We start from the raw sequence: 25,296 nt of genomic DNA, 5'->3' as shown, positions 1-25,296 counted from the left end.
CAGGGAAAGTGGTTCTTAATCTCAAGAAGGGGGTTCACAGCAGAATCGGCTCAGAAACCTTGCTCACCTCACCATCTCCAGGCCTGGACCCAGGCCTGTGTGCCTAGAAGAAGCTGATTCTGTTGAGAATTTCTGCTCAGGAGAGAAGTGCTTGAGTATGAACACAACTGTGGAGGTAGGTCCCTCTACTGACATTCTCTTATTCCCTGATGCCATTCACCTGCTGCTGTGAGTCCCTGGACACAGCCCTGCTCTGTTATGTCCTGTTTGACTTTACAGGCCTGTAGAGAACTCTCTACCCCTGCCTCGTGCCATCCTTCCCAGTGGTGGCAAAATCATGCCCAGTGGGGCTTATCCAAAGCACATTGATAATCAAAAACCATTGGCTATGGACCGGAGAACACATTTAAAAAGTGGCAACAAATCCCTTGCACCTTACCAGTGGACTTCCGTACTCATCCCACTCTCACCCCCCTTCTCCTGCCCAGGTGCTTATTTCCTTAGCTTCTCAAAGTGTGGCTCCCAGACCAGCAGCATCAGCATCACCCAGGAACGCATTAGAAGGTAGATGCTCAGGCCCTACCCCAGACTCACTAAATCAGAAACTCTGAGGGTGGGGCCAGCAGCCTTGTTTTTAGCAAGCCCTCCAGGCAATGCATCTGGTGCCTGCAGGAGTTCGAGAACCACTCACTGCTTTGTAGCATCCCTACACTTGCCTGACCATTACCAAGGACCAGAAGCTAAAAGGTAAGGACCACCCTCCTTCCTCTCCCCACGCGCTGGCCCAGGGATCAGCACATACATAGCAGGTACTCCAGAAGCACTTGTTAGTGACTGGAGCTAGGACAGCTCTGCTTCCTGATCAGGAGGGAATAAACCCACTCTGGCCCTGGCCTGCCACCTCCGAGAGGGTGCCAACGCTGCATCTAAATCATCTCGCATTTCTTCTGGGTTGTATTTTCCATATTTATAAATCAGCTTTCCCTAAATTCTCTCCAAGATTTTTACATTCCTTCCAGCTCAGGAAGCCAAAAACAAGATGCCGTGGTTTAGCCAGTGTGTTTCCTGCTGGTGGCGGGGGGAGGGGGGAGGCCATTTCTGCATGTTTCTTAAATTCCATCCTCCCAGCACTGTGATTATTTTCTGAACAATAGAATGAGATTGCTGATTCATGCTCAGCTCACGGCGGCTCCAGGCATCTTTTTTTCCTGCTGTACTTGTGCCGATACAACACAATAATGTTCTATTCATCCCTCTGAATTAGAAATGCCAACAGCTCAGATATGCAACTGGGGGCTACCGCCCCACCTTATTTAAAGGCTTCCCACAAATAACACATTTTGAAATATTATATGGCATTCACTTTGAGCCATTTGGCTCGGGCAAGGATGGTTAGACCTTATCTTTTCATCAGCCACTCCTTGCACAATGCCAGGCACACTGTAACTACATGGTTGAATGTCTCACATACTCACTTCCCGAGGTTCAAGCCTTATCCTTCTATTCTGCCCTGATAGATGACAACAAGCCCTCTGTCAATTGCGGGGAGAAAGCCCCGCTGTCATGTTCAGGCTCATGTTCGGATCCAGTCAAAGAAGGGGACCGACGTCCTTAAGTTCATGCGGCCTCAGCCTCTTTGCACATTGCCTCCTGCTCCGGCCCTGGCCCTCCCACAGCCATGAGGTCTCTGGTCTCTCTGAAGAGCTGCACAGCTTTGCCAGGGGTGGCCGGGGCCAGCTGTGGGGTTTTGTTTCCCAGCTGCAAAGTTGGACCGGTGAGACCGCTTAGAGCTCCTAAAACACGAATATCAACCTGAGCTGCGTATCGAATCACCTGGGTGGCTTTGCAAAGTCCCAGTGCCCAGGCTGTATCCTCAAACAGTTCAAACTCAGGCCTCAGTTTTGTAAAGCTGCCCAAGAGGTTCAGATGCGCCGCCAAAGTTGAGCACCACTGCTCTGAAGTAGCCTCTAAAATAGCGTCTGGGGGGCCTCCCTGTTCCGTTCTTTCTCCCTCTGGATCTCCTTTCAACATGGCAGTCCGAATGGTCCTTTGAGAATATATAAGCAGTGGGTGAGCTCTCTGCTTGAAGCCCCGCTGGGGCACCCATCAGCTGCCCCATTTGACTCTCTGTCATGGTCTCCTACTTGGCTCCCTACTCCAGCTCCACCAACTCCTTGCTGTTCCTGGAACATGTTATCCTTGTCCCCACCAGAGAGCCTGTGCACTGGGATTGTTCCTCTGCCCGACCCCCGGATACCTGCTCAGGTCCCTCCCTTACCTCCACTAAGTCTTACAAACCTTACCTCTCATGGATGCCTATCTTGACCACCCCACTCCCTGCTGACTTGCGCCTTCCCCATACCCCGCATCCTGCTCTGCTCTTGCTTTCCACACAGCATGTAGCATGTCTTAACACGCTGCGCACTTTCTTTTCTTCTTCTTGTTGCTTATTGTTCTGTCTCCCTGTGCTAGGAGGTCAGCTCCTTGAGGCCAGTGGTCTTTGTCTTGTTCACTGATTACCCCAAGTGCTCAGACAGTGTGTGGCACATGGCAGACCCTTAATAAATACTTGTGAAATGAAAAACGATGTTCTCCTCCATAGGTGGTGGTGGAGACGGGGGCTGAATGGAGGAGGGAAGGCTCAGTGAGGCATGAAGAAAATGAATTTTCTCAAGAATGACAGATTTTGAGGGAACACTTATCATTTGATTCTAATTATAAGTCAAGGGAAGGGACCGCCAGGCAATGTCTGGGTTAAAAAGAAATCACATGGATACAGAAAGCAGATGAGTGGTTATCTCGGGCAGGGCAGTGGGGGTGTGTGGCGGGTTGGCGCAGGGACGGGAGTGACTGCTAATGGCAGCAAGTGTTTTTTGGGGGTGATGGAGGTGCCCTAAGATGAGATTAGGGTGAGAGCTGCACGACTCTGTGAAAATACTAAAATCCACTGAATTGTACACTTCCAGTGCGTGGACTCTGTTGCGTGAATTATGTCTCAATAAAACTGTTAAAAATGCACACTTAACTGAAGCAGCCTACAGTGTCAAATCTAAAGCTGAAAAAGGAACATAGGCTGTTATTATTTCTTATCAGTCATCTGGATTTTCCCTGGCCTGAGTTTGGAATCAGAGCTGGGAGAGCCTTCCTTAGCTCTCATGGGCTGCCAGAGACATCTATTAGTCTGTAAAGAAATGCAAACAATATTTTTGAGCAAGGTTTAACTCAAGAGTAATTTATTTGGATTAAATGCCTTTCCCTTAATAACTTCCACACCTCCCCAAATTCTGGTCTTTTTTAGGACCAGCAGTTTTGGAAAGCAAGCAGCCTCTTTGTGTGAAACTGAGCTTAGTACGGATTGGACACTTTTGAACTTGTAATGCCAAGAAAGACTCTAGCCATGTTGACATTTACCATCTACAGATAGCCACTTGTCCCACACATCACAGATTTCTGTTTGTCTGCAGCTATGAACTGAGATGCTCCTTAGCTAGCAGTCCTGTGAACCTTCTTTCAACTCACTGATGTTCTGGTTATCTAGTAACAACATGTATGGAACAATGACAGCATGTGATGATTAAAATGATGGATACAGACAGCTCAATGAGGACCATTCTCCCTCCCCTGGGGAGCTCAACAGCACACTCTGTTAGGCTAGGAAGGGCGAAACATTCCTTCTGCTCGCCTGCCCATTTCTCTGCTCACAATCTTGACATGAGCTTGCCCAAGCACAGAGGGTCTGGTTGAAAGGTCAGAAGGCTGCTCAGAGTCCTGGCTTCAACCATTTCACTAGGCAGTCCCTAAGATGTGAGCAATGCTGTGATATAGGAAGATTCTTGGGGACTGTTAGGTCTCCAAGAAATTCCTGAGGACACAGCCAATATCTCATCAATAGCCAAATTGAAGGAAGAGACACTCACAGTTATTTTCTGCTCATTGATGAAACAGAAGGTTAGAGAGACAGAGAAACTTGCCCTGTATCTCCCAGCTGGGGTGAGGAGGAGTTGGGATGCCAACCCAGAGCCAGTGCTCTTGATTGCTGAGACACTGCTTCCCACCCACCAGATGCACATCACTCAGCTGGGTGCCATGATGGGCGCAGGGATGACCAAGGCATCCTCGTTCCCTCTGCTAGCACTGTCCAGTAGAGATGACAGAACCTAATGGTTTTAATTAGAGGATGTCATATTTGGTACTCTAGTAGAAGTGCAAAGGGCCATGGAAGTGAAATGTGTGTGGGAGAGTTACCAAAAAAACCCAACTCTTCAAAACATAGATGCTCTGCAAGTCATTACGCCATCCTTGCAATGGGGGTCATGTGAGTCTTCCTGGTCAAGATCCAGCTGTGAACTGAGGGTCTTTCAGAATGTGGGTTGTGCATAGGGTGGGTGTTTGGGCTAAAAAAATTCTGACCATGCAATCTGGATAAAACAACAGCTTGTTTTAGTATCATTTGTACACTTGTCCTCTGGGAAAAAGACAGTATGTCTCTTACAGAGACGTTACGAAGATTAAATGAGTTGATACAAGAGACGAGCGCATTTACCAAGTGCCTCCCACAAGCCAGGCCTGTGTTCCCGTCTCTGGAGTTCCTGTCTCTGTGACACATAGGACGGGGCCTTACATGTAGTAAGTGCTCAATAAGTGTGAGTTGTTATTGTTATGTCTCATTAATCATAGATTCTAGAAAATTGAGTACCAGCTATTAGGACTTAACTGCACAAGGTCCTGGTTATTTTGTTGTGCAATGAGAGAGGAGCTGGCTTGTTCTCTTCTGGGGGTGGCTGAGGTGGGTGGAAAGGGAGTAAGGGAGAAGAGAGCTCACTAAGTGTCATTGCTATCTGGGGAGAACTTGGTTTACTCCCTACATGGTTGTAGTTTACAAAAAGGGCACAGTATTAGACATACTATTCGTCAGGGCACAACAATTTTTCACAAAACAGTTGGCAATATTAGGAAAGCATGGGATTTCCATTCTCTAGCCTGATATTGTGTAAAAGATTTGATAAGAGGATAACCCTGTTCTCTGAGGGAGCAGCATTTGTAAAACTGACTCTTTTAAGCAGTGTTGAAACAGTTACTGAGTACCATTTGGGTGTTCTCTGTTGGTACTTCAACCAATGCTTTCTCTGTGAGAGAAATTTAAATCAATATTTTTCTGCTTCCCCTCAAAAACATAGTTTTGGCCTAAAAATGATAGTTTTAATGGATGTGATTTGGTACACTTCAGTTCTACCATCTTACCATCTCTAGAGTCATGAAAAAGCTTATTGTAAACAAGACTCACTTGCCTACCCATTTTCTTATATGAAAGACCCTGGGCCTTGGTCATCAGCTTGCATTGTGGATTTTACCGGCCATAGATAGGAATGTATCACAGGATTTTCAGGAGAAATAAGTTCAAGTGATTGGAAAACAAAGATTTCCAGAAAAAGAGAAATCAGCCAGTTTCTAAAACACCAAATAAATGAGATTCTCCCATGAAATGCACAAATGTGTACCAAGAGCTACCAGGAGCTCTTCTTAGCTCCAGCGCAAAGGCCAACTAGATCCAACATGGGCCTTGGCTTTGTAGTAAAATCTATAACAAAGAGTTTCTCTTCGTATTTGATGAAATTGAATAGAGAAAAAAATAATATGATATTTATGTCAACATGTTAATATATTACTTACACCATGCACCTGAACATGTCTATATGGTTCTCTAAAAAGTAAGGATTATAATGACAGCGATAATAGTGATAGTATGTAACATTTATGGAGTGCTTACTACATGCTTGCCATTCTGCCAAGTGTCCTGCATACACCGCCTCCCTTATTACTCTCAACAACCTATGACATAGGTGGTCCCATCCCCATTCCACAGTCAGGGAATCTAAAGTTAACAGATGTGACCCCTTTGCCCAAGGTCATAAAGATTTTTAAATGGGAGAGCCAGGAATTGAACCCAGGTCTTGTGGATCCAGGCTTTAGGCTGTAAACCACTACACTTGTCTGCCTTTTACAAGAATAATAGTGGTTACATGCATTCATAGCACCTTTTTACATAAGTTACATGATCCGATGTTCACAACCCTCATTTTATTATATCTTTTTACAAATGGGACCCTGAGACTCCTATGTTAAATGTCTAAAGGTAAAGACTGGAATATGGGAAAAGCAAAGTTATGTCCCCTGACCCCTAAGCCAAGTTTGTTTTTGAAGAATCTGAGCTTAAATCTTTTCTAAATGGAAGGTCCTGACCATGAATTGTCGATATTGCTACCTATGTAGTCAAAAGCTGAGCAACAATTGCACCTATGGGGTATTTAAAAAAAAAAAAAGTACAATTTCTAGCTCAGAATATTAGGCAGCTGAAATTTTAATATCTAGAACACAGGGTTTGGACAGGTTGACACAAATGATTTGAAAAGTTCACTCGTGAAGAGTCTGAGAGTCTCTCACATGCCCAGCACAGCATTAGCAAGACACACATTACCTAAGAAGCAGGCAGACATTTCTTGTTAGATGTGAGACATTTTCTGAGTTCAATAAAGGTTACGTGGTTGTTCAGAAAATTAGAAGTTCTATTAATAATCGCTGCTCCTTTTGATTGAGGATATTGTTCCTATTATTCTATAGTTGAGTTCAGGAGAATAAGCCTTACAAATACACCAAATGGGGAGGAGTGTGTGAAAATGAACTGCCCTTGAGTCCTAATCCCTCTTATGCCACCAGCCTCCATCCCATATCGATGCTGCCAGAAACGTTTATAAAGGGCTTACCAATGAACAGTTCCTTAATAAAGGAAAGGTGCTTTTCGTGAAATGCTAAGAGACAGCTGGAAATGGGACACTGGTAGTTGCTCAAAGGGAAAGTTTGGAACAGTACAATGGACAAAGCCGGCTGACTGCTCCTTATAAAAACGGCCCACTTTCCAACCCAAAAGCTGAGTGCCGGTTGGTTACCAATTGCCCCTCAGCTCCAAAGCCATGCTTCTATTCTCTGCTCTGTGTTTCTGGGGCCGGGACTTTGCAAACTCTCCCACAGTCTCTTGCCCGAGGGCATTCTATTTGATTCTGCCACGAGGAGGCACTAGAGGGAGAGGGGAAGGTGAGACGAGAGAAGGCATTTCCCTCTTTTTCATGACCACCACCCCCACGCCCCCGCCTTTCCCCTCATGAGCACCTGCCAGCAGCGGCTACTGGTGGGAACCTCCTATGTCTTTTGGCATTTCCAGAAGCAGTCTCTCTGTACCCCACAGAGGTTCTAGCAGCAGCTGGTTGGAGCCCTTTCCCAGCGCTCTGAGGGCCAGCTCCCCAGGACAACTGCCCTGAGCTGGAGCCTAGTAACCATGTCTCTAAGGGTGAGAGCTGCCTCTTGCAGCTGGGTTTCTTCACCTTGCTTCTTGCTCTTTTGGTGCTCCAGCCCTGGTGCAATAACCAATTGCTCGTAACAGATCCTTCTGGCGGTTGCCTGTGGATGGCATGACCCGGCCCCAGGTTGCATGTTGGCAGCAGGTGCAGTGCCATGCCACATTAGAGCCCCAGAACCAGTGGCACTGACTGAATTCAAATGTGCTCCTGCTAAGTGTGAGAAATTGTTCTTTCCAGCCAAGAACTGAGTAGCGGTGAGAAATGACAACCCCCGGAGGTGAAGGGTAGTTAGAGTGGAAGACTTCAAAGGGTTACGTTTCTTAAACTTTTTTTTAAAACTTTTTTTTAAAGATTTTATTTATTTATTTGAGAGAGAGAGAATGAGAGATAGAGAGCGCAAGAGGGAAGAGGGTCAGAGGGAGAAGCAGACTCCCTGCTGAGCAGGGAGCCCGATGTGGGACTTGATCCCGGGACTCCAGGATCATGACCTAAGCCGAAGGCAGTCGCTTAACCAACTGAGCCACCCAGGCGCCCCTCTTAAACTTTTTTTTTAAAGCATAAGAAGAATATCTGTTCACGTGGAAATGTTTGCAAACACAGAAAGTATAAAGGAGAAAAAAAATTGAAACCTGTCCTAGAGTTAACCACTGATATTTTGACTTATTCTTTCTGGTCTTCCCCCATATTGCTACAGATTTTAAAAGAATTGTTATTTTTAATTGACGCTTGGTCTCTAGTATTTTCACATGACAATGTGAGGAACTCAACTCCCAGAGGGATGTGACTTTGCTTCATCACAAGGACAACTTGTCTTTTCTGCTCTGGGACTGGATCTCTCTAGCAGGGGCTGTTTACCTCTGACCCAGAAACTAGACAATGACCAGGTCTATAGGTGCCCAACTCTGGTATGCTTGTTATGCCTTCTCAGTGGGGATTACAAAGTAAATAAGAAATCTATACACATTCAGGAGGAATGCTTAGTATATTATGAGTGGGCTCCTGGGGTGAGTCTATGAAAATTTTTGAAGGAATATAGAACACAACAGTCTGCTCTGTAAGGAGTGGCATGTTTGGATGGAGAGATGGGACAAATGCTGGTATCAATTACCCTGGTCTGTAACACATATTTGGTATTTGGGTACTTCTGCATTCATTCATTCATTCATTCATTCACGACTACTTCCCAAGTGTCTACCAAGGACAGGGCAGAACACTGTGCTAGCTGCTGGATACATGGATATGACAAAGTTGCTGTCCTTTCTCACAAAATTTATAGCAAGAAGAATCAAACTTCAGGAAGAAGTGATGAGAAGACCAAGCATGTAGCCTCATGTCACTTTTCTTGACTAATAAAGCATCTTATTATTACATGCATTTGTCCTTAGCTCATTCACAGGTATACCTGTCACCAACTCCTTGGATTCTTGAAAAGTCTCTGGTTTTGAGATTTGCTTCAATAAATTGAGGGTAGTATTAACCACCTGTTGGTCCAAAGTTTCAGTCTCCATCTGCCTTAAAATTATTTATCTGGTAGAAAATATAGCCATCATGAATCTTTAGGCTTCAAGTAACATGGCATTGAAATATATGAAGTTAAAAACTGCAGAAAGTTCAGGGCAAAATACATGGAAACACAACAGTAGTTGAAGACTTTAACATACCTTGCATTCTTTGAAAGATTAAGTATAAAACAAGAAAGAATATCAGAATATTATTAATAACGTTAATCTAGCATTATTATGAAATTTTATACCTGAAAAACCTAATAATTACGGAATAGAAAGAAACCCAAATAATTATAAACTGTGATCAATATGTGATAATCTCCCCCAAAGTTGAAATATTTGAGGCAAAATAATGTTTCCACAATAGAATCAACTTAGAAGTTTTAAAAAAGAAAAAGAAAAGCAGACACATATAAAACGAAAAACTGCAAATGCTTGAAAACCAAGAAAGTCCTCCCCTAAAAAAACTCAATTCATCAAGAGGATATATAACAACTACAAATATATAGGCACCCAACATTGGAATACCTAAATATATAAAGTAAATTGAACAGAATTGAAGAAAGAAATGAACAGCAATATAATAACAATAGAGGACTTTAATACTCCACTTTCATCAATGGATAGATCACCCAGACAAGAAATCATGGGAGAAAATTTCTCAACAATGTGGAAATTAAACAATATGCTCCTGAACAACCAATTAGTCAAAGAAGAAATCAAAAGGGAAATCAAAAAGTACCTTGAGATAAGCAAAAATGGACATACAACATATCAAAAACTTATGGGCTGTAGCAAAAGCAGTTCTAAGAGAGAAGTTTAGAGTGATAGCTACACTAAGAAAAAAGAAAAATCTCAAATAAACCACCTAACTTTATACCTTTTCCTATAAACTTTTGGTTAATCTACTTATAGTTCTGACAATTTTGTTTATCTTTCAAAAAAAATCAACTCTTGGTTTTGATGATATTTCTATTGTCTTTTTAAAAAGATTTTATTTATTTATTTTAGAGAGAGAGAGAGCACACAAGCAGTGGGAGGGGCAGAGCGAGAGGGACAAACAGACTATGCACTGAGCACAGAGCCTGATGCAGGGCTCGATCCCCTGACCCTACGATCATGACCTGAGCCGAAATCAAGAGTCAGGTGCCCAACCGACTGCGCCACCCAGGCACCCCACTATTGTCTTTTTAGTCTCTACTTCATTTATTTCTGCTCTTCTCTTTATCATTTCTTTCTTTCTGCTAACTTTGACCTTAGTTTATTCTTTTTCTTTTTCCTTGAGGTATAAGCATGGTGATTATAGTTAATAATACTGTATCGTACACTTGAAGTTTGCTAAGAGAGTAGATCGTAAGTGTTCTCACCATAGACACACACACACACACAAATGATAACCATATGAGGTGATAGATATGTTAATTAACTTGATTGTGGTAATAATTTCATAGCATATACATCTATTAAGTCATAACATTGCACACCTTAAAATCATGTACAACTCACATATATATAATTTTTATTTATAAATCATACCTCAATAAAGTTGGAAGAAAACCCCCAAATACATCATGTATTTAACAGTAAGTATGTTAGAAAAAGAACACAGAGTAAAGAAAAGCTGAATGAAGTCAGAAAGCTTATTGAGTTAGAAAATACAGTAACATGACTATGAAGAAAGATATCCAAAAGTTAACTCAGGAAAAAACGAAGACAAAACAATAAATAGGTGAAGTATCAATGGACCTAATTAAAAAAGGAGAGAAATAGTAATTCACAAAATTAGGAATAGAAAAAGGAATTAGTTACAGATCTGAGAATTAGAACAATTATAATAGATGACTTTGAATAACTTTGTGCAAATAAATTGAAAACCTTGATTAATTCATTTTCTTAAAAAGTATAAAGTAACAAAATAAATAAAAGACAAGTCCATACAGACTAATAATCACAGAAAAAAATTAAACACTGTCAAAGAATTACCCTACCCTTCCCTGAAAGTACCAAATCCAGATGATTTCATGTATGGATTATTTCATAGACAAAAAAAAAAAAAAAGCTATGTAAACTTTCTGAAAGCACAAAGGAAAAAAAAATTCCCAGTGATTTTTGTGAAACCAGTATAATATGATACCAAAAATATAAAAAAGACAGCATAAAAAAAGAAATCTGTCCCGATCACTTATTTATATTGATGGAAAAATCAGTAAATAACTCTTGGGAATTAATCAAAAGAACAACAGATCAGATTAAATGGAGTATTTCCAGGAAAGCAAGGATGGCTTAGTATGAGGAGCACTAAAATTGCTAATCAGAGTAGTAAGTCCACTGAGTAAAAAAGTATTTGATCTTGAAGGATACCAAAGTGGAATGTGGTGATAGTCATTGCTTGTCCCTGACAACTTAAAAACCCACAGAGAAGCAAGACTATACGAATATTATCTTGACATAATATTAGATATGTGCAAAATTCGGGAAAGAAAAATGAGGGGGAATTAGCCCTATCACGTATTAAAACATACTATCATGACTTCATAATTAAAACAATGCAGTATTACTACATGAATAGATAACAGATCAATGGAACAGGGAGAAGTTCAGAAAATAAAGAAAATAAAGTTTAGAAATCTCACTATATAGAAACTGAGAATATGATAAAAGCTGACTTATTCAAGTCATGGATTTGGGGCAACCAATAAACCACCTAGGACCAAAAGTCAATGTTGAATTTATAACTCATACCTTATACTTCATAACTTGGTTAAATGCCAAGTAGATGAAAGATTTAAATGTAACAAATAAAAGTCAGAAAAAAACATGTGAGAATTCTTTCATAGCTTTAAAATGGGGAGACTTTCTAACTATGGTGCGAAATATAGAAACTACCACAATCTTACTTTTTAAACACCTGTAACACCCATATCTTGAACACCTATAAAAGGAGATATGTAAAAACATCAATATCCATCAATAGGGACCAGGTAAGTAAAGGATCTGATGGTCACCCAATAGAATGCTATATGAGTGTAGAAAAAGAATGATGGAACTCCTTATGAGTAGATAATGAATAAACTTTAAGAAGTACTGTTAGGGACTCCTTGGTGGCTCAGTTGGTTAAGTGGCTGACTCTTTTTTTTTTAAATTTTTTATTGTTATGTTAATCACCATATATTACATAATTTGTTTTGGTGTAGTGTTCCATGACTCATTGTTTGTTCATAACACCCAGTGCTCCATGCAGAATGTGCCCTCCTCAATACCCATCACCAGGCTAACCCATCCCCCCACCCTCCTCCCCTCCAGAAACCTCAGTTTGTTTTTCAGAGTCCATCATCTCTCCTGGTTCGTCTCCCCCTCTGACTTACTCCCCTTCATTCTTCCTCTCCTGCTATCTTCTTCTTTTTCTTTTTTCTTAAAATATGTTGCGTTATTTGTTTCAGAAGTACAGATCTGTGATTCAACAGTCTTACACAATTCACAGCGCTCACCGTAGCACATATCTTCCCCAATGGCTGACTCTTGATTTCTGCTCAGGTCATGATCTCAGGGTTGTGGGATCAAGCCCTGTATCAGGCTCCTTGCTTAGCAGGGTGTCTGCTTGGGATTTTCTGTCTCCCTCTCCCTTTGCCCCTCCCCCCACTTGCACGCTCCCACACTCTCTCTCTCAAATAAATATATATAAAATCTTAAAAAAAAAGAAATATTGTTAAATGAGAAAAGCAAAGTGCATAATGGTGTATATGGTATGAGACGTCTATGAACACAAAGAGAAAGAATATATAGGTGTGTATACAAAGGATATCTATGCATGGACAGGACACCCAAGAAATGAGCACCATTGCTGGCCTTGATGATTAAGGGATGGGGGTTGGAGGGAGACTTCACTGCAGTCTTGTTATTACCCTTTAGATTCTGAACTATGTACAGAATTTAGTATCAGTTCAAAAGAATGAGATGATACGATACAATGAAATGAATACTGTAGAAAGGTAGAAAAACTTGTGGGAAAATTCAGAGGTAATGCATACTTTACGAAATTGTTGTGAAGACTAAATGCAACAACATGACAGAAATAAAATGTTCTTGATTTTATACCTAAAATCTTCTTGTTTACTAAGTGTGACTTTAAAGGAGGAGTTGTAAATGCAAGTGCCCACAGTGGCTAGACATTCATTCGTTCAGCGGATACGTATCAGTGTGAGCTCTGGAATATGGCAGTGAACAAACACAGAAAGAATCCCCTCCTTCATCAGCTTTCAATCTAGAGAGAGATGGCACAGGCAATTAAACAAGCAAATGTCCTATTGAACATTAAACTGTGAAGGGGGGGGTGCAACCATCATTAGTGAGGTCAGGGCAGATGATAATGGGAGTGAGGGATGCAGGCCTGGCTGTTTTCTTTACAAAGGAGGCAGCAGGAATTCTCATCCAGGAGCTGACTGTCCTGTAGTGTTGTGGGAATAATTTTGCCAGACCTTCAGATTTTCTGGAGAACATCAGAAATCCAAATTTGTACTTGAAATCTCTTGATTTTTAAATCTTGACTCAATTTTTAAAGAAAACCATCACATCGTCCAAATAAAACACATGTAGCTGGCAAGGCTGGCCTGGGGATGGCCAGTTCAAATCTCTAAAGAAATGAGATTGAGTTTTAAGACAAACACATCAGAACTTGTAAGCCCTGTCATCTGATGAAGCTATGCATGTTTTCCACTTCTTCAAACATTTCTGGAACTCCTCATTGAGAACCAGTGGGCTCTTTAGATCCATTTTTTTTTTTTTTTTTGGTTCCTCATATAAGAAAATCTGTATCATTTTGGATTTAAATCTTATTTGGACCAAATGCTATTACTCAGCTTGATTCCCAACTTTATTCACCAGACTTGATTTTTTATAACATTGGATTTTTCTAAAAATCAAATTTACTCTCAAAAGACTGAGGATACATTTAATAATACACTCCTGCCCTTGAAGGCAGTCCCAAAGAGGAGTTGCAAATAATTTAGAGTAAGGGCAGTGTCACTAAAATAAATATGTTCCCTTCTAAGACCACTATTGAAGAGGGTTGCACTTAAGTGTGTAGGAGTCAACACAAGAGTTCCAGTCTCACAGGCATTTAGGAAAATGCTCAATAATTTGGATTCAGTTGATTGTTATAGGGCGTTGTTTTGTTTCAAATAAGAGCTCAGTTCTTTGGACCTGACTACATGCTATAAGGCCGTTCATTCTAGGGATCCTTGGCATTCATATCCACCCAAACAAAGGCTCTGTGCCAAACACAACCAGCACATACACCATTTTTATTTTCCTATGGCCAATGGCTTAGTTTCTGTGGTTGGCTAATGACATTAGTCATGTAGAATCACAGTGAAGAAGAATGCAGAGTTTTTATGAGCCTGTGACAGCTTGGATTTTCCTCCCTAACAACATGTATGAATCAGAAGCCACAAGTTTGCATTTTAGAAATATCTGTGGTAGTTAAGAAACACACACTGCACTTGTTATTATTATTATATTCCCATAGAAATCGGGTGTCCCTGGGAAGAGTGTGAAAGTGGTATGGAGATGTCAACCAAGATACTGACTGCAGTGATCCCATTGTTGTCAAGTGCTTATGCTTCCTTTGCTCTTAGTTAATGGAAAATCTGCACAATTTTCACCCTGTAGGCCTAGAACCTATGCTAAAGCACAATATCTAAGATCAAAGATGTCATAGCTCTCTGTCCATCCGTCCATCTATTCACCCACTCTCTCTCCCCTTTCCTTCCTCATCATATTCTCTCATGAAATATTTATTGAGTACCTACACTGATTACCCACTGCTAGGCACACAGTATGAAACAGAAATAATACATGGTATCTGTCCTTATGGAGCTTACTGCCTTTGGGGTGAGAACAGACACTAATCAAGTTAATTATGTAATTCAAGGTAGAATATAGCTCTGTTAAGTGTTATAAGGGACAAAATGCAGGCTTTGACTTAGTCAAGGAAGTCTTAGAAGAAATGATAAGTGGGATGAGATTCCTGGAAGTGCCCACAGGGAGGAGATCAAAGTGTGAGTAGGGGTTGGCCTGGTGAAGGGGGACAGAAGGACAATCCCAAGCATAGGGACAGAGTATGCATAGCCTCATTCTCTGAGAGGGGAGAGAGCCTGGCCCAGGTAAGGGGTGACAGAAGGCCCTTGCAGGCTGAGGAGTGAGGGGTAGGGAGCATGGGATGAGATGGGGCTAGGGAGGCAGACAGGAGGCTAACCAGGCAGAGCCTTTTAGTCATGGACATAATTTTATATTTATCCTAAATTAGTATAGTTTGAAGGCTCTTAAATAGAGGAAGTGGAAATGATTAGATTTGCCTTTCAAAAATCGCTGTGACCATTTGTGTTGAAAGAGTCAGAAGAGACCTATATTTGCATATAAATAAATGGTCACTGAAGGCATTGACATGGCATTCTCCTGTGGGAATCTGAGCAGCTAGTGAGCTAGTGGAGAGAGTCTGTGGGATACGAAGAAATCCTGGAGAGTTTTGTGTCATGGAATCTAAGGGAAGAGCATCATGTCAGGAAGGAGAGAGTGATCAGTGGTGTTGAATGCTGCCAAGAGGTCAAGTTAGATGAGGTCCGGAAAATGTTCACTGGATTTAATGACATGAAGGTCATCAATGAACTTAATATTATTTCCTTGGTAAGAGGGGACCCGAAACCAGACAGATCAGGTTGAAGAAAGTGGGAGATGAGGACCCAGAGTGCACATTGCTGACACTTTTGAGAAGTTTGGCTGTAGATGAGAGAAGAAATCATTGGGAGTTAGCCGCAGGGGATGTGTGGATGATAGGCATTTTTTAAAAAAAATATTTTATTTATTTATTTGTCAGATAGAGAGAGAAACAGAGAGCACAAGCAGGGGGAGCAGCAGAGGGAGAAGCAGACTCCCTGCGGAGCAGGGAGCCTGATGCGGGACTCGATCCCGGGACCCTGGGATCATGACCTGAGCTGAAGGCAAACGCTTAACCGACTGAGCCACCCAGGCATCTCAGGCATTTTTTTTTTTTTAATAAGAGATGTGAACATGTTTAAAAACTGTTAAGAAGGATGCAATATATGAGAGAGGGAGGGAGGGAGGGGCAGAGAGAGAGAGAGGAGAGGAGAAAAGGGGAGAGACGGAGAAAGAAGAATTAACTGATCCTGAAAAATTCTCGGGCAGGGATCCCATCCCGAGAAGGGACAAGTCTCCTACTACAAGGGAGGAAGGGAGGACAGGCGCAGACACAGGTGGCTTCTTCATGTGTTTGGTGTCAGGATAATTCAAGTTTGTGTGTCTTATTTTCTTTAGAGCAGGAAGTGAAGTTTTCAGATGAGAGCAAAGGAAGACGGGGATGGTAGAGGTTTCTGGAAAATGAAGTCTGAAACAGTCATTACAGAAAGTGGGAGAGTATGTTGAACAGAGACACTTAGTAGGACTTCAGAGCAGTGTTGAGGTTGGTTATCTGAATTCATAGCAGCAACCATCAACTCAGTTCACTGACCTGTTTTTTTTTTTTTTTTTTTGGTCTAACTTGGGTTGGAAATAGCCCTGGCCATGAAGTTAGAAGCCCCAGGTTATGGGTTGTGAGAGCCATAGCCTGTCATGTGACTTCAGGCACAGCCATCTTTAAGTTCCTGGTTTCTTCAGCTTGTCAAATTGATGAGAACAAAGGCATAAGAAATGTAGATAAAATTAAATTTCCTTACAACTTGCAGCCCATTGACAAGTCCTTGAGACACACACAGTATGACATTCCTCAGAGAACTCACAACTGTCTTAATGTTACTGCTTTGCCAGAGGCATAGGGCAACCTTAGCTTGACCATAGCCAGACCTCCAGGATCCTGTAAGTCTTCTTTAACATATGAAAATCCTTTTGGCAATTTTTGTCTCTACCCCTCCCAAATTAAAATTATATAATCCACAGCTCCTCACAATCCCAGTGCAGCTCTTTCTGCCCATGGGTAGTGCCCCCGTGCTTTAACAAAAACACGTTTTTGCACCCAAAACATCTCAAGAATTCTTTCTTGACCATTCACGCCTGGCCCGCATCACATCAAAAATGACAAGAGCAGATTAGATGCGACCTAAATTCTCTTTCTAGTTCTAAACTACCATGAGTAGCTTCAACATTCATAGAGAAATCGTCATAGCTTATCAAGATTTTTCTATTGATACCTTTGGTTTTAATTTAAAAATGAAATAGATCTTTATAAAATCTATAGGAAAATACATGCTTCACAGGAAACAAGAAATCTAGATAATTTATTCAGCTATATTCAATGGATCTATCATGTCTGGTGTCTCTACATCTGAATCAGGGGTTGGCACCCTTTATCTGAGTGGGGCCAGATAGTAAATATTTCCGGCTCTTGGGGCCAGTCAGTCTCTTCTGCAACGACTCCAGCATACCACGTGGTGTGAAAACAGCCACAGAAAATGCGTAAGTGAATGAACATCGTCCAATAAAACTTTATTTATGAAGACAGGCAGTGGGCTGGATTCAGCCCTCAGGTTATGGTTTGCTGACCCCTCATCTAAACAGTAGGATACTCCTGTTTCTTTTATTGGGAAATGTTCATTCTTAATTTGGCCCAAGAACGGAGCACTTTGTGCAACTGACACACAGTGAGTTCTGTAATGCACTGAGTGCAGAGGCAAAGCAAGCGAAGGTACACGGTTGGGCACAAATGGGGCAATCTCCCAGCTGGGATCAAGCCTGGGGAGTTCGAGCTGAGCCCGACATTCAGTAGCTGTTGCTGCAGCTTCAGCTCGGACAACTCTGCAGTAATGTGGTTTGGCACCTCCAACCCGGAGCAACACTTCCCAACCAGCCAGGGCGCCAACAAGGAACTGACTGCGTGAAGAACCACGTCGGTAGCTTTCTGAGATCAAATAAACACAACCCTCTCTTTGTAATAAATTATTTACCACAGTCTTGGAGAGGTGTTTTTTAGAACAGAACAGAGAGGGAGGAAGAGAAGGTGAAAGGCAGGATTCTAGGAGCGGGCTTAGGCACCAAGACCGGGGCCTAGAAATCATTTGGGGGAAACTGGAAAACTCAAGCAGGGCACCCAGCAATGCAAGCGACGCCTGAGGGCCAACCGGGCGGGAGGGTCCCGCCAGTCTGAGGCTCAGAGACAGGAAAAGCCTGAAAGATCAGCTTCTCGGTTAGCACCCCTGGGTGGGCCTGGTTTCAAACCAAAATAAGCTCAGGAGAACCAGAGGGGAGGAAGGAAGGAAATAAACAAGTATAGCTTCAGCTTACGTTTTCTCCCAACCAACAGTCCAGGCCCTGAACTCAGCTGCCTGAAACTCACGTGCTCCTGTGTGTTGTCCAAGCCTTTTCTGGACTGTTGCTTTGTACTCTCTGGATATCAATCTCACATATGTTAGACTAAAAATGTGTTCAGTGCCATCTCTTTTGCTTTTGTGTTGAGTTGCATATAGACACACTGTTAGCCTCCACGTGATGGCTGGCCCCGTGATCAGTAACCTAGAGGCTGGACCTAAGCAGCAGGTCTGACTCTCTTCTCTTGTTTGACAGGAGGTAACCGGCCGATACAGACGCTAAAGAATTAGAACCAGGTTACTAGTAAGTAGCAAACCCAGAATTCCAACCAGGTCATTCTGATTCGGGGGCCCCAGCTTTTCACCTCTCTGTTCACTGCCTTTTCTAGAGGTTAGCATTAGAAAGAACTCCAGAGATGCTGGATCCAGCTCCTTATTTTTAGATGTGGAAATGGAAAATTAAGTGGCTTCCCCAAGGTCACAGAGCCACTGGCAGAAAAGCTAACTTGGCCTCCAGACGCTTCCTTCATGCTCTGACTGCAGAGTCCTAGGCTGTTCAATGAGTATCCAATAACTTCCATAAATATCTATCAAAAAAATAGAGGGTGAATGATCAGATGCCCTCTGAATTTATTTTCGGATACTGGAAGACAGGACTATGTGGTGTTAGGACTCTTCCTATACAAAGACAAATTGGCCAAGGTGAATGGTTAAGGAGTCTATTTGTTTATTTTTTTTTAAAGATTTAAAACATTTATTTAGAGAGAGGGGGTGTGTGAGAGCAGGAGGAAAGGTGGAGGGAGAGGGATGGAGAGAATCTCAAGCAGACTTCCCACTGAGTGTGGAGCCCGGGCTCAATCTCACTGCCCTGAGATTATGACCTGAGCTGAAATCAAGAGTCAGATTGGCCAACTGACTGAGCCACCCAGGCACCCCATGGAGTCACTTTAAATCACCAGGAACATGAGGTAAATAAGTGCCAGCATGCTTCAAAGTGGGAGCAAGTTGCACATTTCAATGATGGTATAAAAAAGGAGTGTGCTTCCCTAAGCTTAGAGCAGAAGAAATAATGCAAGACAAAGGACACTGTTAATGCTTAGCCACGAAGCTGATGGAAGGCAGAAATGAAATTTTTTCTTAATGGCATATACCATTTAGGAACGAAAGAGATCTCTATCACCTTAAGACTCCCAGAGCATTTATTTTGATCGATCAGAGAGGATCTAGCCTTGAAAAGTAGAATTAATAGCAGCTTGAGTCTAAGTTTTTTACAACAGTGCACTACAGAGCGGGAATTGTTCCTTCTTACTTTTCTCTTTTATTTTTGGAAGGAAAAATAGCTTAACTCCTGGAAGTACTTTTCATATCAGAGACTAGAAGGTTGTTTTTTTTTTTTTTAAATATATCAGAAAGTTCTCAGCATTTGAAGGAAGCTCTTCTATTTGTTTTAAAACAGGTGCAAAAGAATTCAGTTACAGGTTTAAATGATTTAGTTAATTTTCATTAACAAGTCCTTGATGTTCATCCACAAAAATAAATAAATAAATGTGTAGGTGTGCAAGGTTTTTTTTTAAATGCTTTCCTGAGATGTAACTCCTAAACATACAATTTACCCATATAAAGTGTACACTTCGATAGATTATAGGATATTCACATATACATGCAATTATCATCACAGTCAATTCCAGAACATTTTCATCACCCCAAAAAGAAACATCTTTTCCTTTCTCTGTCACTTCTCTGTCTCCCCATTTCTCCCTGCTCCAGTCAACCACTAATCTACCGTCTGTCTCTATGGATTTGCCCATTCTGGACATTTCACATCAACAGAATCATACAAAATGTGGTCTTTCTCGAGATTGGCAAGTTTTTGTTTAAATAATAATTTTGTTCAAAAAAGGAAAATATGGTGTACAGGGGAGAAAATGAAGAAGCAGTTTTTCTGGGCACTCTGTGGGTGTACACACTAGTCAGGCAGGCCTTGCCAGATGTAGCACCTAAGACTCAACAGCTGTGAGGTGATGGCAAGATTACACACATGACTCTTTCACCAATTTGCTCATAGGTCAGGCCTCCAGGCTGGACTTTAGATGTCAAGAATAACATGTAAGTTGGTCTTTAGGAAATAGTGCAGTTTCTATGCTGGAAAGCAATGTTTATCTATAAAGCTTCTACTTATATTAGTCATTCTATTCATTTATTCCTCTTATAGATTTCTCTTCTGTCTTTATCAACTCCAGGTAGACATGGCTGGAGAAAAGACACAATCAAATTGACTGTCTCAGCATAGACACGTGACCACAAGCCTCACGTGAGCGCTTAACGTTCTCCAACACACACTCTATTCCCTGGATTGTTCACTTTCCCACTCTCCTAGACAACTATTTCAAACCTTTCCTGTTCCATCAAATCTCCAACAACTTCTCCCTAATCCTCCCTCTTAGCTAATGTCCTTTCTTCCTATGTCCCTGAGAAAATAGAAGCAACCAGAGAGAATTTCCCATGCTCCCAGGGCCATATCTACTTCCTGACCATCATCTGCACCTATATATTCCGTTACTACAGACTAGTGGTTCTCAGACTTCTCTGTGCATCAGAATCACAAGGAGAACTTGTTAAAAAAGATTAGTTGGCCTCAACCCCAAAGTTTCTGAATCAGGATGTCTGGGGAAAGGCCCAAGGATTTGCATTTCTAGTAATTCTCAAGTGATGCTGATGCTATGGGCCTGGGACCACATTTTGGGTACCATGGCAGTAGATGCTGTGCTATCATCCTAACTAGGGTCAACCTCTCTGCTCGTGCATTCCATCTCTAGCCCTTCTGCTCAGGAACACTGCTCTATCAATTCTCCCTTTTCCTTCCTGCCTCATCACTTGTCCCTTCCTTTTTGGGTCAACTCATTGACTAATAAACTTGTTGTTATTTCTTGGATCTTAAAAAATAATTTCTCTGGACTCTGCTTTACTCTTTAACTTCCCCTCCATTTCTCTGCTCCTTTTTGCAACAAAGAGCTGTCCATACTCTCTGATTTCAATTACTCTCTGCCATTTTCTCTAATCAGCCTTGGCCCCTATCACTCCCACAAAATTGTCCTAGTCCATGTAACCCTTGATACCCCAAATCACTAAATCCTCTAGTCAATTTGCAAGTCTCAGGTTATTTGATCTATCGGCAGCATTTGACACAGCTGTTTACTACCTCCTCTTTGAGAAACAGTTTCTTCTATGGCTCTCTGGGATAAGACACTTTCCTGATTTTTCCTTCCACTCTTTTCTGGTGCTTTTTCCTCTACCCATTAAGACGCTCCCAGAACTTATTCCTTGGACATCTTCTTTATTTGTACTCACTCCCTTGGTAATCTTGTTCTGTCTCATGGCTTTAAATACCATCCATATGCTGATAGTCCTCAAATGTCTATTTATAGCCCAGACCTCTCTTTGCATATCTAATTGTGTACACTAATGGACATCTTAAACTTGACAGGTCTGAAACTAGATCATATACCTTTCCTATGCCCCCCCAAAGTTACCTCAAACAAACTTGTTTGTTGCACCCTTTGTCTTTCTCATCACCATAAATGATGATTCTAAAAGACTCAGAATCAAAATATTCTTCTCACCTCCATTGTTACTATCATCATCTCCACCTGGATCCTTATAGTAGCCTGGTCTTCCTGCTTTTATTTTTTTTTAATTTTTTATTGTTATGTTAATCACCATATATTACATCATTAGTTTTTGATGCAGTGTTCCATGATTCATTGTTTGTTCATAACACCCAGTGCTCCATGCAGAATGTGCCCTCCTCAATACCCATCACCAGGCTAACCCATCCCCCTACCCCCCTCCCCTCTAGAACCCTCAGTTTGTTTTTCAGAGTCCATCATCTCTCATGGTTCGTCTCCCCCTCTGACATACTCCCCTTTTCTTCCTCTCCTGTTATCTTATTCTTTTTCTTTTTTCTTAAAATATGTTGCGTTATTTGTTTCAGAAGTACAGATCTGTGATTCAACAGCCTTGCACAATTCACAGCGCTCACCGTAGCACATACCCTCCCCAGTGTCTGTCACCCAGCCACCCCATCCCTCCCACCCCCCACCACTCCAGTAACACTCAGTTTGTTTCCTGAGATTAAGAATTCCTCATATCAGTGAGGTCATGTGATACATGTCTTTCTCTGATTGACTTATTTCACTCACCTGCTTTTATTTATTCCTGTCCCCAACATTTAATTCTCAAAAAGCAGCCGGAGGTGATCTTTTTAAAACATAAATTATGTCACATGACTCCACTGGTTGAATTAAATGTCAGTTCATTTTGCCCCTCTGCAGAAACCCTGCAGTGGTCTCCTATCACACTCTGGATAACCAAAGTCCCCCATGACCCCAGTTTCATCAGCCGCTCTTCCTCACTTCCTCCACTCCAGGCTAACCAACCTCCTTGCTGTTTCCCAGATGTACAGCCTCGCTCCTCCCTCAGGGTCTTTGAACAAGCCCCTGCTGGAAAGCTGCTCCCCCAAATAGTATATTCTTAAAGATCCTACTCCCTCTTTTATCAAGTCTTTGCTCAAATGTTACCTTTTCAATATTTTACTTAACCACCTATTTGAAGTTATATCCCCCACTCCACTTTTCTTCTTTCTCTCCATAGAGAGCTTTTCACCTTTTCATATACTATCTGATTTACTTCTTTATATCACTTATTACCTATTTCTCCCCCACTGGATTGTAAATACCATGAGGATAGGATTTCCCCCCTATTTTGTTCATTGTTTTATCTCCAGTGCCTTCAACAGTGCTGGGCACATAGCAGTGTTTTGACATATTTATTTGTAGAATTTATTTTCTTGCAAATCTATTTTTAGCCAATTTTGATGGTGAGTTAAAACTGAACATGTTTTCTAGAGTATCTGGGCCCAGACCTGAAAGGCAATGGTAATTAATTAGTATAATATAGAGGGGCAAAGCATTCCATTTTTAGTTTCAAACATAATAGAAAATGATATTACTCTTCACTTTTTTTATGACTTCCAGCCATTTATATACAACAACATTAAGAAATTTTGCTGTTTTTGGCTTCCTGCCAATCTCAAGTTGGTTCCTGGACTGCTTCCAATTTTCCTTTCTCTCTTCCTGTTCTTTTTCACTCAGCAGCTGCCATATATTGAGCGCGTACGCCAGACTCTTTGTATACATTATCTTATTTAATCCTTACAAAACCCCTGCAAATTCGGGAGCATTATCTCTGTTTATCAAGTGAGGGGACAGATGTGCAAAGAGGTAAGGTGGCTTCCTCAAGATCACACAGCTAATAAGAGGTTGAAAGGAAACTTGTCAGGCCCAAAATAGATGCTTTACTACCTATATTATGATACCATCAATGTGCATAATGTAACAAATATATCCAATTTCCTAGCATTTAAATTTTGGCATCTTACTTCCCAGTTATTTTGGAAGATGACACTGAGGATAACTTCATGATACACTGGATAGTAAATTTCATGAGGATTGGGGTAACAGTTAGATCTTTTTGCTGGTATTTCCTCCATACAAGCACCAGGGCAGAGTGGCTACTCAATAAATATTTACAGAGTAATTTTCTGTTGAATTAGATGTAGATAATTACATTAATACATAGTTAATTACATTTAGAACATAACTATTATTATTATTATTAATTACATTTAGAACATATCTATTATTCATAAGTTAAGGATCACCTCTAGAAGCTTTAAAGAAGTAACTCTGTTGCAAAATGATGTCTTAGTTCTTAGGATTTTGGAGCCACCAATCCCGGGAAGGAGGAAGAAATGATGTTTTTGTCTCACCTTGGCATTGGCCAAGCATAATTATTAGATTCCTGGGTCTTCCTAAAATCATTTCATACTTGGAAGGACTCTCAACCTGAGGAAACTAAGACCTAGAGAAGACAAATAAATCTCTAAATGACACACAATAATTAGGGTCAGAGTTGGGTCAAGAATTCTGGCCATTTTGGTGCTTAAAAAAACCCCTATATTCCATCTTTTCATTTTTCTCCCCTGAAAAGTCACAGACAAACTTGGATGTGGAGAGAATCAGCTTTATTTAGAAGTTTAGGAAAGCTTTCTTTATATGTCTCAAATTATCACCTTGTTTTCTCAGTGGACAATGCTTAAGCTAAATGAGAAAATGTATGAAAATCCCTTAGCACATTGGTTGGTATTGAGAAAACACTCATGAACTTAGAGACCACTATTATTACAAACAAGGTGATCTCACATTTTAGGTCATTCCTGTTTCAGGCAGATTAAACACTTAATCAGCTACCTGAAAATCAGTAAGTCTCAAATATTTGACAGTTGAAGAACTCACCCCCCAAAACAATAAGTCCTGTGGTTACAAAAAGTGAAACTAGTCTTTGCGCCTCTAGTAGCACTATCCTACAAGTCCACAAGAGGGCAGTCGCCCTCCCAGCAGAATGGCACCAGAGCTGTAGGTGGGAGGAAGGGAATTATGGGTGCTGAGGTAAGCTAATAATAACATTAATCAGAGTCATTATTTTATTATTATTATTATTTTTAGAGCCACTATTAAGATACTTCTAAGTAATGAGAAGTATGATGAAGAAAATAAAACAGAGTAATGGAACAGAGAATGACTTGAAGGGAAAGTTAATGAGAACATTAGATGAGCAGAGAATGAACCCTTGAAGGAGAAAGGGTCAGCCATGAGTAGACTGGGCCAAGAGTGTTACATTTGAAGGAATAGCAAGAGCCAAGTTGGAGATCTTGGCCTGCTTGAGAGACAGATAGAAGGTCAGTGTCATTGGAACATAAAGAAGGAGACAAAGAGGGAGGAGTGGAGGGAGCATCAGATCATACAAGTCACACAATTGGAGTTAGATCCCAGGTCTTTTTGATCCCAGAGTTTGTGTGCTGAATCACTATGCTACTCTGAACTCTGTGGAAAAAGCCAGAGGGCATTGATCAAGGCAGTAAAGTGGTACTTTTTGAAAACAATGCAAAGAGTTTAGAAAATGCCCTAGTGGCTTTCATTAAATAATTCATCAGAATTCACATGATTTTAGACCTTGACTTTATGAGGAAAAAGCACTATGATACATCCAACTAAATTTATTAAAAATTTT

General features: G+C 41.3%; 1 protein-coding gene across 12 annotated transcripts in view; it reads right to left on the bottom strand.

Annotated features, from left to right (window-relative positions):
* The window catches only part of THRB (thyroid hormone receptor beta), a 376,102-nt gene that overhangs the window by 114,661 nt on the left and 236,145 nt on the right, over positions 1-25,296 (bottom strand). The window contains exon 1 of one of the 12 annotated variants that reach the window (XM_027584831.1): positions 21,789-21,857. The exons of the other annotated variants lie outside the window; for them this stretch is intronic. The gene's annotated coding sequence lies outside the window, so the exon portion shown is untranslated. Of the gene's footprint in view, positions 1-21,788; positions 21,858-25,296 lie in introns of those variants that run through there. 12 annotated transcript variants of the gene reach the window in all.

This window comes from Zalophus californianus, chromosome 1 (assembly GCF_009762305.2).
Source record: "Zalophus californianus isolate mZalCal1 chromosome 1, mZalCal1.pri.v2, whole genome shotgun sequence".
Lineage (NCBI taxonomy): Eukaryota > Metazoa > Chordata > Mammalia > Carnivora > Otariidae > Zalophus > Zalophus californianus.
The sequence above is the reverse complement of the archived record's forward strand: the minus strand, read 5'-3'. Positions and strand labels throughout refer to the sequence as shown.